The sequence below is a fragment of the Trachypithecus francoisi genome, unplaced genomic scaffold (assembly GCF_009764315.1).
Source record: "Trachypithecus francoisi isolate TF-2019V2 unplaced genomic scaffold, Tfra_2.0 Lachesis_group0, whole genome shotgun sequence".
Taxonomy (NCBI): domain Eukaryota; kingdom Metazoa; phylum Chordata; class Mammalia; order Primates; family Cercopithecidae; genus Trachypithecus; species Trachypithecus francoisi.
Window position 1 is genome coordinate 54,619,783 of NW_022681453.1, and position 12,643 is coordinate 54,632,425.

Here is a 12,643-nt window from a genome sequence, read left to right on the forward strand (position 1 = left end):
TAAATGTACTGTTTGAGCCAATCCTAGTACAGAAACCGGAGGATTTCATGCAAAAGTCAGGCTTTCTGGCTCCGCTGGGGAGGACTGAATCTCTGGGCCAGATGCCAGCAGGATGGGCTCCCCTCTGCTCTGGCGTCTGATGCTGCGACCTGCAAAGCTTAGTTGTGCCTCCTCCCTGGAGACAAATCTCCCAGGCTTGGCTGGGCATCCTCCCCTCTCCCCTCCCTTTGCTGGATCCAGACACACAAACTGGGAACTCTGGAGGAAGACAGCTGGGCTTGTCTCTTAGAGAAACCAAGGGTGAGAAGGTAAAGTCAGGCTCTGGACAAAGTCTGGGGTTGGGGCCCTTTCCAATATCCCTGGCCTGTGGCTCTGGGGACTGAATCAGTCAGGGACTTGGGGGCATCCCTGTCATTTGAGGAGGGTTTAAGGAAAGAACTCTACAAAGGTGTGGCAGGCGTAGGGAAACCCGGAAGGATGGTGCGGCTCCTGGCACAAGCGAAAGCAGGGGGATTCCTTTCCTGCACTCCTAGTCCTGAAGGAGATGGGAGGACGGGGCAGCTTCCAGAGAGGGCTGTGCAGAGCAGATGCTTGATGGGAGCTGTCACCTGTGATCAAAGTATGCAGCCAGCCCAAGGGACCCTGACCCTGAGGGAGGGAGTTGGGAGGCTACACACTCTAACTTCTCTCCTGGTCACTCTGTATCTCGCCAGAGCTCCTCATTGGCCAAACCTAACAGGAAGCCAGAGGAAGAGGAAGCCCATTGGTGCAGCCCTTACCAGCCACCTCCCTGGACACACAGCAGGCAGGATACCAGTGCTGAGCAGATCCTGAGGGGCAAATGGCAGGTATCTGGCACCATGGCCCCGCCTCCCTGTGTCCTACTCACTCATAGGGTTCACACCCTCAGGCCCCAATCCAGGGCTAACCAGGTCCTACAAAGTGTCTGAAGGCTCCATTCTACCTCACTGTCTATGAGTTGGCACTGAGCACTTGGTGCCGAGCCCTCCTGAGCCCCGCTGTGCTGCTCAGCTGGCCTGAACCTGAGCTTTTGCTCTGCCCTCTGGCGCCCTGCCCTTGCTACCCTCACCTTAGCACCTGGAGCTTGCTGGGCCCTGATCCTCCCTCCCCCCTCCCTCCAGCCTGTTCTCTTCTACTGCACACCCTTCAAATTCCTACCACTGTTGAGCCAGCCTGTCCCCTTCCCAGAAAAACAGCCCATCCCAGAGTTCACAGTGATCCAGGAGCCCAGTTGCAGGGAACCCACAGCCACAAGGCCAACACAGAGCAGTCACGGGGCCAGCTCTGGAGCCCTAGAGCTCCCTGCCCCAAATCTTTTCTGGGAAAAACATGAGCCCGACAACAGGCAGCCAAATGCAGGGTTTCTTGGAACCCAGAGCTAGAAGTGATCGTCAGCTTCAGCACCTGCTTTGTATAGATGGGGAAACTGAGGTCAGGAGAAGGGTGGAGCTTGCAGTGGCCACACAACCGGAGAGTGGCAGTGCCAGTATTTTGTTTGCTCACAGGCTTCCCCTTCCTTCTGGCGTGGGATCCATGAGGCTGTGGCCATGTCGGGAGACTGGAGTTAGCTCCCTTTGACAATAGCAGTGTTACTAATAAGGCCAACTTGGAGGGGTTCCTCTGAGCACGCACAAAATCTAAATCTAAATCTAAAACCCCAGAGTATTTACTTCTCACTACAACTCCATGAGGTGGGCACTGTTATTATTCCCACGTTACAGGTGAGGAAGTTGAGTCCCAGGGAAGTTACATGGTGCTCACAGCACAGAAGCAACCACGTCAACATGACGATAAGAACAACCAGCATCGCTGGCCAGGCTGTGCTCCCGGGTTGGCCCTGTGCAGAAGCCCTCACACGCAGTGCCCCATTAAGCTTTACCTGGAGCATCACTAGCTGCACGGTCATTGAGACGCCCTCACTGTTTTATTCCACGCATTGGAGCAAACTGACCTGTGAAATTAGGCCCACATCTCCACGTCTGCTGACCCTCTGTGGCCTTTCCCTGATGTCCCCCTGATGCCCATACGAGGCAGAAAGCTGAAAACTGGCCATCTGTCATGCCCAGCCCCTTCTAGCCATGCTTGAGGGGCCTCCCCAGGCTCCCCTGGGCCCACCTGCTCCCTGCCTAAGGCCCTGAACTCCTGTAGACTGTAGTGTCATCCTAGGGCTGTGGGCGGCCAGGCCTGTCTGTATCAGCGGGGCCCCCGTCTTCTCCAACGGGGACTGTTGGGATGAAAGATTGATGAGTGATCTGTCCTCACTGGTGAATTTTTAATTATGGAAGAAAGGAGACCACAGCCCCTGGCCCAAACCAGGACTGTGGGGAGGATGGTTCTTGGATGTCACCACTGTTAAAATTTCATCTGCATTGACAGCAGCCATGAACCCTGCATACAGGTTTTTCTGTCCATAAATAAAGGTGAAGGCCTGGGATGGAAAATAATTGGTGAAATTGGAAAAATCCCCTGACTTCTAACATGGATGGTTCTGGAATGATATGTGAGTAACTGAGCTTAGGACCCCAGAAGGCCAGGGCCAAGTCCAAGCAGAGCAGGCAGTGAGTGTGGGAGGCCGAAGCCATCCCAGCTGTTGGAATCTATGATTCTTGTCCTTCTAAATTGCAGGTGACCGCACCTCTCACCCTGGATCCTTTTACAGTCAACCAGCTGAGATGGGGCTGAGCTCAGAGCATGGCCTGGGGGCCTTGCAGAGGCTTTAATCAGGAACAGGGCCCAGGTAAGCCACTGTCCCAGAAGAGCAGGATGCCTGTGGGATTATCCATGACTCAGGTGGGCCTAATTTCACAGGTCAGTCAGCAAAGTGAAATCATTGCCTGGGCTGGAATCTTGGCTCCATAGCTTCCTGGCCCATGTTCTTGGGCAAGTCACTTCAGCCTCCTGAGGTTCAGTTTTGTCTTCCATAAAATGGGAAACAGCTCCTGCAGAGGGCTGTGGTGAAGGTAAGAGGAAAGGATGTATAGAAAACACTGAGCACTCTGCCTGGCCTTGGTCAGTTCCTTTTTTTTTTTTTTTTTTTTTTCTGAGGAAGGGGCTCTCTCTATTGCCCAGGCTGTAGTGCAGTGGTGCAACCATAGCTCACTGTAACCTCAAATTCCTGGCCTCAAGCGATCCTCCTGCCTCAGCCTCCTAAGTAGCTGGGACTACAGGCACAAACCACCACACCCGGATAATTTTTTAAAAATGTTGTTTGTGGAAATGGGATTTTGCTATATTGGTCTTGAACTCCTGGCTCAAGCAATACTCCCACCTTGGCCTCCCGAAGTGCTGGGATTATAGGCCTGAGCCACCGTGCTTGACTGGTGAGTTCTTCTTGATCAACAACCAAACAAGGAAGAATAAACCACCCATTCTACTTTCAAATGGTTTATAAACTAGTGAGGATCTCACAGCCCAAAAACAAAACTCGAAAGGAAGAATCGAAGGGAAGAAATCAGGGCTGGAGGCAAGGGATCATTTTAACTTGGGGGTAGCAATCAGGGAGGCTTCATTGAAGATTAAAATACACCTCCACACACTTTCATCCTTCGAAAGCTCAGGGACTAATCTCCTTGGGTGGAATTCCTGCCTGCATCCTGAGGTTCTCTCTAGGAAAAGTGGGTGGCAATGAAGTTCCAGTGTGTACCTGGTTCTCTGTGATACCACTGTTCAGTCAATAAAGTCATGAGTCATTGGCTCCAGGAGCCCCAGGATTTCCACAAGTCCTGTCTCCTCCAGGAAGTCTCTCAGGATTGCTTCAGCCCACATGAACCTCATTCTTCTCATGTGCCAGTAGCACCCAAGGCCCAAACAACATACCCTAAACAGCCTGCTTCCAAGGTAGACGCCTTGGGTTCTAATTCCAACTCCACCCTCTGCTCCCTGTGAGATGTTAGGCAAATGCCAGCTGCTCTTGGGGCCTGAGTTTCCTTGTCTGTGGAAAAAGGGTTGGACTAGCTTAGAGTCCCTCAGAGTGAGCTCTGGGGAGCACTAGTCTTTCAAGAAGCTCCCTGTAGCTCCCATCCCCCTTGTAGATTTCACAAGGCAATGACTAAGGCTCTGATAAGTCCTGCAGCATAGAAACCAGCTTAGTTTGGTTTGACCCAGCATTTCCCATATTAACTAGACCTTGAAACCCTTTATGGAATAAATTAGCATTCCTTAGAATACACTTTGGGGAATGGTGGCCTCAAAGATCTCTCAGGTACCTTCCTTCTCTGTCATTCAGAGATTTAGTAAGTCTAAAGTGTGGAATTTCACCGCTTCAGTAACTTTTCCAAAATGTCTTTCCTTTATTTCTGGCTGAGATACGAGGTCCCCCTGCCTCTTCCAGCTCTCAGGGCAGGCACTATGTCTGGGTCTCCATCACAAGAATCCCTGTGTTGCATTGGTGGGTGTGTCTCAGCCTGCAGTGGCCATACGCTCTTGAAGGAGGGACTGTTCCTGGACGCTGGTGTGTCCCAGGGGTTGACAATCTCAGTGCCTGAAATGTCCGTGTATGCTCAATCAAAGTTTTTGAATACAGCGGTGAGGTTTTAAGTATTTAACAAGCAGCATGACCTTGTCATGTGCCAAGGGGGACACTAGCTATAAATAACCAACAGGGCTTTCTTGACCTTGCTTGTCAGTCAAACATCAGCCCTGGTGGAATGAATGAATGCATGAATGAATGAGATATAAGACCTGTATAAGAGATTGTTAACTATTAACTAAAGACGAAAAGCACTTTCTAAGGCAAAGCTCAATGTTGTGTTTTTTAAATGTTTTCCCTTTTCTGGACTTTTCTGGCTTGGCTGTTCAGATGTGGGGGTGAGGGCTTGGTGGTGCAAAGATACCGGACTCCCACCATAGCTCCAGGCTAGAGCCAAGGCCAGATGGGAAAGCAGGCCTTTCTGCGTCCTTAACAGAGCTGGCAGCAGCTTTGGTATTTCAAATGTCCTTCTGAAATCTGAATCCAAAATGAAACAATTTTTCAAGCAAATAATACCATTGATGTTAGTGTTGTTGCAGGAGGTTCAGCAGGCCCCAGAAACTCAGAGGTGAGAACATGCAGGGCGCCCTCGGGGCACAACCCAACCCAAACGTGGGTATTCTGGCTACACAAGGTCTCTGGCTCCTCGAGGCTACCTGCCTTGCAGGGGAAGGAACAGTCTGTGGGTACTTAAGGCATTGGCTTAGCTAAGAGACACATTTTTTTTCCTGATTATACTTGATAGTGCCCCAGGGACATTAAAAAATGCCACACCTTGGGACCCTATGCTGTCATGGGCTTCGGGGGCCTGGGTCAACAGTGAGAGGGTAAGGGGTGGTGGAACCAGGGGGAGGAGTCTTGCAGCTGCAGGGGAGATAAGAAAGGGTCAGGGCCTTCTCTGAGTGATGGGCTGCCCTTGGCACCTGCTGAGCTCCCGGATGGGATGGCTTCAGATTCCCATATTGGTTTCCTACTCAGCCAGGATTTGACGCAGATACTCCCTGGTTTGGGTTACAGAATCCGGATCATGGCTTCCTGACCCTTGGCTTCTTGGGCGGTTTGTGGAGGAGGGGGAGGTGTTGAGTTTTCAAGAGGGGCCGGGCCCAGGGTGCATTCAGAAGGCTTGGAGGAGAGTTGCCAGGATGGAGCCAGGGCTACCCCTCTCTGGCGGGAGTGGTGCCCCCACACTCAGGGACCTTCAGCGAGGACCCCCTCCCATTGCCACCCAGGGACAGGAGGGACACTCTGGGAAACCTCTCCAAGGAGAAAGTCTGAGTTTAGTGTGCGTATCTTATGTTTAACACCTCCCCGACGCTTGCTAAATTCTCTCTTAAACAAGGAGAGCAGACCTCCACTGGTAGGATGCAGTATCCACCCAGGATTTAATAGCATCAGCAGTCTGCCTTCTTTTTCTAAAGTTTTTTTAAATTGTTACTTTCTATTTATGACAGCTGTTACCATTTTTTCCCATTTATGGTAGCAATAAAGTTTCACTCTAAAATAAGTTTATTTTGGTTAAAAAAAAAGTGAGCTCATTTGAATAAAGATTTTCAGTACTTTTTAGCACAGGTGTTCTGATCTCCAGGTGTGGAGGGAGGAAAAGAAACAACTGGAGTTTGGGAAACTCTCATCTAGTCCAACCTACCCACAGCAGAGATGGGCACACTGAGTCCCAAAAGACAGAGGCATTGCCCAAACACACCTCGTTATAAAGGACTGAGGCAGGGTAAAGGACTCAGAGTTGGGGACTCCAGCCTTTTTCCACGTTGTTGTCTCTTCTTTGTGAGGCCAGGATGTGAATGTCTCTCTTGGTGTGATCCTCACAAGGTTGGACGGGGCGGGGGGGAATGTGGGCTCATTGACCTGCTGCCCCCAGGGTCCTGGGGGCTCTGTAGGGGCTGGAACTGAGTGAGCCTTTACATCTCTACCCCACAGAGCCGGTCGCAGAATTGATGCTTAGTGAGAACCTGGTGAAAGGATGGATGGATGAATGGATGGCTAGAAAGAAAAGTGGATATATGGAGATATAGATAGAGAGAGAAGGGGATGGACAGATGGATGGATGGATGGGTTGGTGGATGAATTGGTGGTTGGAGAGGTTGATAAATGAATAGATGGAGATACAGATGGGGAGAGAAAAGGATGAGTGAATAAAAGGATGGGTGGAGATGTCAATGAATAAATAATTTGGCTGATGACTTAGGATTCTCCCTGTCCCATTACTTACCCAAGGTTATTTTCATTCCTTTAGAGAACTAGCAGAAAGTTCACACACACACACACACACACACACACACACACCCTTTTCATTTACCAGTGAGACACTGAGGCAAACATAAATGATGTTGCCCAGGGGTCCAGGGCCCGGGCTTCTCATTTTGCTTTTGAAACTTACTCCCCAGACTTGGATGAGTTGCCTCCCTTCTCTGGGCCTCCATTTCTCCATGTGTAAAACAAGAGTGAGTGAGTCAACTAAATCCCACCCTCCTAGTATCCTGTGGCTCCTTTAAGGCCTGCCAGACACCAAAGCTTCCCCATGCCCCACCGTGTGGATGGCAGGTTCTGAATCTGTCAGATAGACTGGGCTTCTCTAAGAGGCAGGTGCTTTCCTGCAAGGGGATGTGCCAGAGCCAGCCAGACAAGCAAGTGGTCCCTGGGGGTAGCATCAGCATCTCGCTCTGCCTTTGGGACCAGCTTATGTAAAGGAGAGAATATTGGAAAGACTGGTGACATGAGGTCAAGGCTTCAGTACCCTAAGAGATGCCTCCTTTCCTGTATAAAGCTGTAGTGTGGAGGCCTGGACAAACAAAGGTGGGAGGATAGGGCAGGGGCAGGAGGGAGAGGCTTCTGGGTTAGTCAGTCCTGGGTTCAGATCCTGCTCCTGCCACTTCTTAGCTGTGTGACCCTGGGCCAGTTCTCCCAGCCTCTCTGAGCCTCATCATCCTCCAAATGTGAGAAAGATGATGCTCCCCCTCGCTGGAGCCTTGTGCAAGGTTGGGTGTAACAGATGCTAGCTTACTGTCCTTCCAGTCTGTGAACCACAAGGGAAGAGCCTGGATCTTCTTCACTAGGAATTTCCCCACTTACTAAATGTTTATTGAGCACTTACCACGTGCCCGGCCCTTTCCCCTGCTCTGGGAATGTGGTGGTGAGCTAAGGTAGCCCCAGTGTCTGACCTCGTGGCCTTCACAGTCTGATGGCCGTTTACCAAATGGTCACTCAAGTGGGAAATGTCACCTGAGATAGGTTCTGTAAAAAAGGTGGGGTGGAGGAGGGGCTACATCCTGGGGCCCACTTTGTGTGATGATCCTGGGCCAGGGTCATCAGGGAGGTGACTCAAGCTGAGACCTGAAGCTATGCAGGTGAGGAGCAGGTACAGGTGTTGGAGGCAGGGGAGAGGCTGGGCGATGCAAAAGCCTTTTGTGGGAGGGGCGTGGCACGTTCCAGGACCAGTGGGGAAGCTGGTATGGCTGCAGCAGGGGGTGAGGACTTGTATGGCCTCAGACGAAGCTGGAGACGTGGCAGAGGCCTGACCACCCAGGGCCTCAGGAGCCACGGGCAGGGCTTTGGGCTTTCTCCTGAGAAAAATGGGGAGCCCATTAACAAATGTACAGTGGAAGGGTGAGAAGTCTGTCCTCTGCGGGTAGACAGTGGGTGCAGGACTCCCAGAGGGAGGCTGAGAGCAGTGAGGTGGCCATGCCACCATCCAGGCAAGAGGCAATGGTGGCCAGACTGGGTGGTGGCCACAGAGTGAAAAGCAGCCAGGAGCAGTCCTTCTCCAAGCTCTGGTGAATGATTGATGTGCAGGGAAGAGATGCCTGTGGAGTCCTGTATGACGTCCCCTGCCTCCTTTCACTGCTTTCTCCTAAGGCCCTGAAGCTCAACCACAGTCCTACAGCCTGAGGCAGGCCTCAGCACAGGACAACTTCCCTGTAGTAGGGTGTCCATGCAATAGTGAAAGTGATGGCGTTCACAATTCCGACCCATGGACTTCACTGTTTACAATCTCCTTTCACAGCCTTTATCATAGTCGCTCCTCACAGCAACTGCCACGGTGGGAAAACCCAAAAGCAACCTCTTTCCTGCATCCCTTTAGAAGTAGAAAGGCAGTCACCATGGTGGGGACTGTGGTTATAAAGTTGATGCTCGTTATTTGTGGTAGTTCTGCTCTATAAAGTCACCGTGGGTGCTGAATTGGCAAATACCGAACCTTTGCTCCTAGGAAATACAGGGTCAGGTTCCTGGGAACCTCGGGTCACAACATTTTCACCAACTGATCAATATATAACCTTGTTTTAAGTATTTTTTGTTTGTTTGTTTAAAGATGCCTTATTTAATACCTATCGTTGGCTCATTAACGTTGGGCTCCCAGCCAACAGCATCATAACTCACATCTGGATGAAGCTGCCTAATACACCATTTTCTCCGTAGGGCACAGCCCGGCCTTCTTGGCTGAGGAACACAAAACAGCATGGCAGCACCGCGCTTCGGGGCCATTTCAAACAGCAAATCCACCAACAGAAAGCACACAGAGGGGGAAATATGTGGTACCACACAGACTGCAGAAGGCACCCCTGCTTATGGGACAAGCTTAAAGCAGGAAGGCAGAGCATCACCTGGCTCGACCTCCACTGGGAACATGCTGCGGGCAACTCCCATTTTCCACCGCTCTGCACACGCCTACAAATCACCACAAAAGCACTGTGAGTATTGATCTGGGTATACACATTATCTGGGTATATACATTTTAAGAAGGAGGCGAACTCGCGCATATGGACTCCACAAAGAAGTAGGATGTGTTGATCACTCATTTGTTGGTATGGCCCACTTCCCCCACAGGGCCTTCCGTGTGCCACATGCCTCTCCGGCGCTTGGGAGACCACAGGCATCATCTCAGCCAATCCTCACCTGCCCTGTGGGTAGAAGCGTTGTTTTTCGGAGGCAAAGGCATAGAGGTTTGGTTGCAGGTGGAGGGTCCCACAGCTGGGAAGTGGCCAAGCAGGGATGAAACCCAGGGATGCTTCCTCCAGAGTCCAGCTCCACTGCCCAGGCTTCACCTGCACGCTCTCATTCTAAAAGCTGTTTTCACACCAAATCTCTTCAAGCCCTCTTTATTTCCCACTTCCTGCCAAGTAAGCAGTTCAGCTCACCAACTATATTAATCCCTGGCATAAATTCATTTAAACAAAATATTGCCAAGCAACGCAAAAGCAGAAATCCTCTTACAACCCACATGGGTATCGATGCTGTGTGTGTGAAGGGCTGAGCCTCTTAGTGTCTGATTGTAAACACACCCAAATCTGTGACAAAGACCGGGCAGAGCCAGTGGAGAAGCCACCAGGACAAACCCCTTATCCTCGGGGACAGACTGACCTCTCGCTGCCCGTCCATGGCTGGGAGTATGGGGCGTTGCTCTTTGCCTGCTGGTTTGGCTGAGTCTCCCCCATCCTCACAGACAGCAGCAGGCAACACTTAAACACTGGCCACCTTTGAGTGGTAACACAGCTTCACTTAAAAATTTTTTATTTTTAACTTTTAAGTTCAGGAGTACACGTGCATGTTTGTTACATAGCTAGACTTGTGTCATGGGGGTTTGTTGTACAGATTATTTCATCACTTAAGTATTAAGCCTAGTAGCCATTAGTTATTTTTCCTGATCCCCTCCCTCTTCCCACCATCCACCCTCCAAGAGGTCCCAGTGACTGGCGTTCCTCTCTACAGGTCCATGTGCTCTCATCATATAGCTCCCATTTATAAGTGAGAACATGCACATGCAGTATTTGGTTTTCCATTCCTGTGTCAGTTTGTTGAGTATAATAGCTTCCAGCTCCATCCATGTCCCTGCAAAGGACACGATATTGTTCTTTTTTATGGCTTCATAGTATTCCATGGTGTATAGGTACCACATTTTCTTGATCCAGTCTACCACTGATGGGCATTTAGGTGGATTCCGTGTCTTTGCTATTGGGTAACACAGCTTTATGATCCTGTATATTTAATTTTCCAGAGCCCCAGTTTGTAAAATGGCTCAGGGGAAGTTATTGTTATTAACACTCTACATTTATACTGCACTTAAAACTTTATAAAGCACTTTCACACCCAGTGGTTGACTCCATGTTTCTCCAAACTGAGAGGTAGGCAGTGCTATTAGCCCAATTTGGCAATGAGGAAAGCAAGGCTAAGTTTGGGGGGTGGGGAGCACACAGCCAGCGGGAAGCTGGGTTGTGATTTAAAACCATGTCTTTGGTTTCCCAATGGCACAGTCTTTCAACTACTTCCTCAAGCAGAGAAAGAATAATTTCTTCTTTTGGTGGATCGATTCCAAATTGGAAAATGTGTTTCAGAATAGAAGGGAGTAGTAATGAGCACAGACCCTGAGCCACACAGCTTGGTTTGCAGGCCAGCTGTGTGTCCTGGAGCAAGTTACTTTCTCGATGTGTTTCAATTTCTTTATCTGTAACTCTGTAAAGTAGCATCTACCTGGGAGGGTGGTCACAAGGGTTAAATGAGTCAGTATTCATAGTGTTTAGTACAGGATCTGGCACTTAGTAAAATGCTACTTAAATACCTAGGCATACATCAGAAGAAAAAAACATTTGCAGAATTTGCTGTTGCCCAACCTTTTTTATTTCCTAATGTGGCTGAACTACATGTTGATTTGTTGTAATGAACATTACTATTAATAGCCAAGTGATAGGTCCATCTTTCCTTTAGGATAAACATTATTAACCCATTTTACAGATGAAGAATCCTGAGGCTCAGAGAGGTGACATGACTTGCCCAAGGTCACATAGTTGGCAAGTGGCAGTGGCAGAGCAAGACCTCCAATTGAGCTCATTCAGCCTGTGCTATTAATCAAACTGCCACCCCTCTAACCAATGGCATTCAAGCTCCTTGAGGTCCAGGCTTTGGGAAGGGAGGTCTTTGCAAGGCGGCTGCTGTGGACATGGTGGGACAGACCATATAAAGTGGCCCTCACTCCCACCCCCAGGCTGGCCCTGCACAGGTCCTGGCAGCCTGGAAGACAGCCTCGGGTTCCATACAACGGGCTCTGCCTCCCTTAGAAAGGAGGCCCGGGTTCCCTACATGCTAAGAAAGAAGGATCAGAAATGTTTCCATATCAAATATAGCATCAGGATTAAAATCAGAGCGGTATTTGGAAAGTGCCAGGAGAATTAACATGGCTTGCTGCTAATTTCCCAGTTTTTGTTTCCTATAAAAGAGGTTTCAGGAGGGCTATCTCTTACCCAAAGTGAGTTGCTACTAAAGATGAACTATTGTTGCACATTCAGAAGAGAGAATGGGCTTTGTCCTTAATGTGAAGTAGGTTCCATGAAGTCCTCAGCCTGGACTGGGAGCCTCAGGTTCTAGGCCTGGCTTGACTGCTATCGCTGTGTGACTTTAGAAAAAAATTTTCCCTTCTATCTGCCTGAGGAGCAGTGGAGCAGGAGCCATGGGCTGAATCCAGCCTGCAGATTTTTTTTTTTTTTATGGTGGGCTTGGAGAGAGTTTTAAATACTAGGAAGAAGACATATAAAAGTGCAGATTTCTGGACTTTCTTAAAAAATGGGAATACCAGGTTCCTGGATCTCACACTCCTCACAAGATTAACAACTGCCTGGTGCCGGGTGTGACTACTCTCAGAGAGAGGTCGCAGTCCCCACCACTCCCAACTGCTCATATCCCCATTTTCACACAGCATGGCATCATGCTGCACAGGGTTGGGCACTGAGCAAATTCTGGCTCTGTCCCCGCAATGTTACTGGGCCTCTTTGCGGTGACAGCTCAGGAATGGTGACAGCCCAGGAACAGGGAGGCCCAGTAGACCTGCTGCTCATCCCTGCTCCCCTGGCGGCTATCCTGCTCTCCTCCCCTCGCCCTGACTTGCTGGAGGGCACAGCCCTGCCATAAGGGCATCTGAGGATACTCAAATGGAGGGGGCCACGTCTCCGTGTGACTTCTGACCACACCCTCAGACAGCCTGGCTGAACCAGGGCTCCCTCAACATGAAGCTGAAGAAAAGCAAAGAGATGCAGGGGCTGGCTGGGAACAGGGGCCCTGAGCTGTACGGGCCTGGGGGTGGAATCCTTGCTCTTCCACCTCCCAGCTGTGTGACCTTGGATGAGTGACTTAACCTCTCTGAGTTTCTCTCCC

General features: G+C 50.1%; 1 protein-coding gene across 2 annotated transcripts in view; it reads right to left on the reverse strand.

Annotated features, from left to right (window-relative positions):
- Nucleotides 1-12,643, reverse strand: part of ATP2B2 (ATPase plasma membrane Ca2+ transporting 2) — a 384,948-nt gene that overhangs the window by 303,502 nt on the left and 68,803 nt on the right. The gene's annotated exons all lie outside the window — the stretch shown is intronic.